Below are 6,000 nucleotides of genomic sequence, written 5' to 3' on the forward strand. Positions count from 1 at the left end.
TTATATTGGAAACCATGAAAACAAAACCTGGCTGTGACAATTACCTAGAGATTATTAGGGTAGAAACTTGAGTTACGTAAGATTTTTAATTCTGCATAGAATGCAGAAAAACATAATAGATTTTCTATGAATAGATGACTTTGCTTTGTCCTTTGAATTTCGATTGGCCATTTTGGAACTATTGTCATCGATGCATAATAATATATCAAAATGCTTCCTAGCATTATTGGGGAAAAGAACAAATGAAAGTTTAAATTGATATAAAATACACATAATTGCATAATTGAACAAACAACCCAGCAAACCAAATACTATCTGGGAATTTCTGATAATAACATTGAAATCTTTTCACAAAAATTCTTCTGTATTCTAATCTTGAAAAGTCATTTGCTTATATAAAGCAAATATAAGGAGAAATAATCTTTATACTACTGTAACTTCTAAAAGGAAAAAAATGACATTTGAGACTCTGCATATGTAAGCAATATTCAGTTATTTCTTCTATTTAAAAAGCCACTAATTGGAATCAGGTTTCAAAAGGCAAGTGAAATCCAAATTTTGCTAATGAGAAACTGCTAATAAAAGGAATTTTTATTTACTTTAATACTGAGAGTTTTAGACTATCATAGACTTCTAGTATCAAACATACTAATAAGAGGTAGAGGATGGGGGTGTGAGCTGTAAAAAAAAAAAAAAAAAACCACTATGTTAATTAATATTTTGTTATATAAGCTAAATTTACCTTTTTTTTTTTAAGATTTTCATTTTAATTGCTGATAGAGTTAACATGATGTGTGATATTAGTTTCAGTTATACAATATAGTGATTCAGCAATTCCATACATCACCCAGTGCTCATCACAGCAAGTGCACCCCTTAATCCCCATCTCACCTATTTCACTCATTCCCCCCATCCACCTCCCCTCTGGTAACCATCAGTTTGTTCTGTCTAGTTAAGAGGCTGTTTCTTGGTTTGTCTTTTTCCTTTGTTTTGTTTCTTAAATTCCACATGAGTGAAATCATATGGTGTTTGTCTTTCTCTGACTTACTTCACTAAGCATTATTCTCTAGTTCCATCCATGTCATTGCAAATGGCAAGATTTCATTTTTTTATGGCCGAATAATATTCCATTGTGTATATATATATACCATATCTTCTTTATCCATTCATTTATTGATGGACACTTGGGCTGTTTCCATAGTTTGGATATTGTAAATAATGCTGCAACAAACATAGGGGTTGCATGTATCCCTTTGAATTAGGGTTTTTGTATTTTAGGGGTAAATGCCAGTAGTGCAATTACTGAATTTTAGGGTAGTTCTCTTTTTAACTTTTTGAGGGACCTCCATACCATTTTCCACAGTGACTGCACAAGTTTGCATTCCCACCAACAGTGCAAGAGGGTTCCTTTTTCTCCGCATCCTCGCCAACACTTGCTGTTTCTTGTGGGTTTTTTTAAGATTTTATTTATTTGTCAGAGAGAGAGAGAGAGAGAGCACAAGCAGGGAGAGCGGCAGGCAGAGGGTGAAGCAGGCTCCCCACTGAGCAGGGAGCCCGATGCAGGTCGTGATACGACCTGAGTCGAAGGCAGACACTTAACCAACTGAGCCACCCAGGAGTCCCAGTTTCTTGTGGTCCTGATTTTAAACTAGATAATGTCTTTAACGTAACTTAGAATTTTGGGGGGAGTTCATAGGGTTAGATAGGCTATCTTTGTTACAGTATCCACTGATATTCACAGATCTGAAGAAGTAAATTTTTTTTTTTTAAGATTTTATTTATTTATTTGACAGAAATACAGCGAGAGAGGGAACAAGCAGGGGGAGTGGGAGAGGGAGAAGCAGGCTTCCTGCGGAGCAGGGAGCCCGACACGGGGCTCAATCCCAGGACACTGGGATCATGACCTGAGCCAAAGGCAGACGCCCAACGACTGAGCAACCCAGGCTCCCCAAAGTAAATTATTTTCTGGCAGTGTTTACTTAAATGGCAAAAAAGAAAAAAAAAAATCCACCTGGTATGCTGCCGTAGCAATCCTTTGACATTAAAATGACTAAGTGAGGGCGCCTGGGTGGCTCAGTTGGTTGGGCGACTGCCTTTGGCTCAGGTCATGATCCTGGAGTCCCGGGATCGAGTCCCACATCGGGCTCCCTGCTCAGCGGGGAGTCTGCTTCTCCCTCTGACCCTCCTCCCTCTCATGCTCTCTGTCTCTCATTCTCTCTCTCTCAAATAAATAAATTAAATAAATAAATCTTTAAAAATAAATAAATAAATAAATAAAATGACTAAGTGATCTTTATTTTATTATTTACTTATTTTTTCAGAGACACAGCGAGAGAGGGAACACAAGCAGGGGGAGTGGGAGAGGGAGAAGCAGGCTTCCTGTGGAGCAGAGAGCCTGATGTGGGGCTCAATCCCAAGACCCTGGGATCATGACCCTGAGCCCAAGGCAGATGCCTAATGACCTTTATTTTAAAGGAGGAATATATGTGTTAGAGGAGTCAAGTTATTTGACTAGATTTCATGTAGCCAGTAAATAGCAGGGTCAGGATTTGAATTTGGATGTATCTGAGTCTAGAGCTCAAGCTCTTTACTACATATATATTCTGCCAATTCTTAAGTCATTCATAAGAATGATATTTTTATAAATGTGAAGAGTAAGTTTGAAGATGTCTTCACCTACATAAAAGAAAGGTTGTATATAAATTTAAGTGGCATTCATTGTTACCAAATTACCATAATGTTACGTTCAGCTTTGCATGTTTTTGCCTTAAAATTAATTTCAATTTTAGTATACTAAGTGTATTAGCATAATAATATATAGTCTTCTTTTTTAAAGACCCATTTCTTTTCATATAGGAATTGTATATGAGCAAAAGGTGACTTTAGAAATTATCCTGTTACCCATTCATATCATTTGAATTATCACATTATTCATGTTATTAAAGGAAACCACAACCCAGACAGCTTAAGTACCTTGTGTGAAGGTGTACAGCCAATTAATGATGGAGATAGGATACATTCATCAGTGATTAGAGATACAGAGAAATGATCTTGTTAGGTCCAATCTGTGCCAAATAGTCTGTATGGACAGTAAGAGTACAGACACATGCTGGGGAACTATTAATACCAAATTCAGTTCAGTGGTTTCAGGGGGAGGAAGTATTTTTTTTATAGGTCTATAACATTTCGTTTTAAAAGAATCATCCTAATAATACCGTCTCTAATTCTAGCCTTACTAGAATCAACAAAAATGCAGTATGGTAGAGAGCATGTTTGGCTTGCCATATGTAAGTCCTAGTGTAGGCATCTGGGAAGATAGCTCTCCATACCCTTACTAACTGCCACTGACCTGTTCCTTCTGACTTCCTTGGTAAGATCAAACAGATTACAAGGAAGGTGGAACACCTTGAAGAAATGGAGCTATTTCCATGACATCAGGTTCAGTAGATCCCTAATCTTTAATAAGAGTAAAATAACACAAAAAGTGTAGAATTCTTAGTATGTTTTTTAATATCAATTGAAGTTTTATTTAGATTAACAAGAGGTTTGCTTGATAGTACAAAAGATCATTGCTGTTTATTGCTCTGGGTCCCAGATTTGTGGAGCCCCACATTCCAAGTCATCTAATTGTCTTTTCTAGTTCACTTGTAGAAGCTTACAGTGGAGGAAAACACTTTATATTAGGATAAACCTGTTGATAGAAAATTAAATAACACTTCTATAAATATTTGCACTTCTAGATGAAATTATATCCTCCCATATAAAAGCATTTTAATAGTGTTAAATTCTTGTTTCCTAAAAAAAGCTTATTTATGAAACACGACATTTTAACTACTCTGGGTGCCTCATTTATCTGTTAAGGGACTAGTACAAGGCATTGAAGTATTTTCTTATCAATCCAACAGCTAACAAGGTCATTGATTCATTCTACAAACATATATCAAATACCTGATTAAGAAAACCTGATTCCTGCCCAGGAGTGTCAGTAGCTCGACCTTGTTTGCTGAAACCATTTTTATACCTTGCCACCATTTGCCCACCTTTCTTAGTCACCTGTGAAGGAAATGTGGTTATGTATAAATGCTACATTTTATGGTGGCTTGGAGACATTGTGTATCTCCAGTAATTTTCCCCAGTTAAGTGAACAAAACCAACAGGCCTTGCCCACAGTCACTCCGACTTTCTGGTATATTTCTTGGAGGACCTTTCTCTGCTTCAGATTGAGCTGATGTTTAATATCCTCTTGAGTTAAACTTCATCGTGTTGGGGGGCACCTGGGTGGCTCGGTTGGGCCTCTGCCTTTGGCTTGCGTCGTGATCCCATGGTCCTGGGATCAAGCCCCGCATGGAGCCCCTCATCGGGCTCCCTGCTCACTAGGGAGCCTGCTTCTCTCTCTCTCTCTCCCTCTGCAGCTCACCCTGCTTGTGCTCTGTCAAATGGACAAATAAAATCTTTGAAAAAAAAAAAACTTCATCCTGTTGGAAGAAGCATTTTCTAAAATACCCCAAGAAACTTAACGTGTGCATGGTAACATTCTGAAAGTCATTTTCTTACCATATTAGAATCATTTATTCTTTGGGAAGAAAGGTGTTCAGTTCTTTTTAGATATTTTATACAGTATCCTTCAGTTGTCAATTAGCTGTCTTTGCTTCTGTTCACTTATTGATTGAATAAACTCATTCAGAATGCAGTATGTATTAGGCACTGTGTTCAAGAGATAAAGCTACTGAAATGAATAAATGTTTACTTGGGAGGAGCTCAGCATCCAGTGAGGAAGGCAGGCAGAAAAATAATTACATTTGTTGAGTAGAAATATGTCCTTAGGAGGGGTGCCAAACCTATCATGAGTGAGGAAAGATCTGAGGAAGTACAGAAGTCATCCTTATTGCCAAATGCTAATTCTTACCCTTCTAAGGATCTGGACTTGAATCTGAGGAAAGCTGTGGACTCTTTCTGAGGTTGTCCCCTATAGGATTGAGGTTGAAATTAAGAAATCTAAAGCTTATTTTTCAGAGACCCTAATCAGCTATTGTGTGTTTACAAATCCACTAGGGAGACCTGGGCTAGAAGTCAGTGATAAGGTTCCAGCCTATGAACAACAAGGCCCTGTCTTCCTTACCCTAGATAATGAGCCCAAGACCCCCTCCCGTTTATCTGGGCTCTCTTGGAGAAAACCCATAGTCCCTTTCCTTGTCCTAAGATGCCTGACAGCAGGGGCTGAATTTTGCCTCATTTTAAGTCTCCACACAAGTGAGTATGGGATGTATGTTACATGTTTGCTCAATAAACATGCTCCATCTTTCCTCATGAATAACCACAAGTTTTCACCATCCTTTTCATCAATATATATGTAATCCCAACCCCTGTGGTTATAAAAAAAACTTCTCTCCCCCTTCTAAGTGGCAGATTTGAAGCTTGCCCTATTATCTTTCTTTGGCTGCCTCTAGAATAAACCCTTCTCTTTCATACATGATGTCTCAGTGATTGGCTTTGCTGTGCTTTGGACAGTGGAACTTGGGTTTGGTTACATTTCCAGAAAATATTTTTAGAAGACCCATGCCAAAATTTTGCATATTATTTTAGGTATTCACCCATTCTTTGAAACACCATGTATTTCAGGGTAAGAATCCCTGGCCTAAAGACCTCTTACTATTTTCAGTCCATATTAACTCTAGTATAAATAGCCTATTCCTTTTTCTATTCTAAGACTACTTTCAGGTTTTTAAGGTAAGTACTTTGTAATAATATTCTAGAATCTCACTCCATCTTTCACGATCTTACAGACTTACAGTTATCACCTGGAGTGTAAGCTTTTTTCCTTACTAGGCTGTGTCACAGTTGTAATTAATATTCTGTAAAGCTTTAGTAAAGTGATAGGATATTTTGAATCACCTTTAAAAAGAAAGTTCTTTGAATTTAAATTATCTTCCACCAGGAACAATTTACTTTTGTCTTATTTCCATTTTTTTCTTCAGTTTTTAGGCTCAAATTTTGCCTTTT

This window comes from Phoca vitulina, unplaced genomic scaffold (genome assembly GCF_004348235.1).
Source record: "Phoca vitulina isolate PV1807 unplaced genomic scaffold, GSC_HSeal_1.0 scaffold1, whole genome shotgun sequence".
Taxonomy (NCBI): domain Eukaryota; kingdom Metazoa; phylum Chordata; class Mammalia; order Carnivora; family Phocidae; genus Phoca; species Phoca vitulina.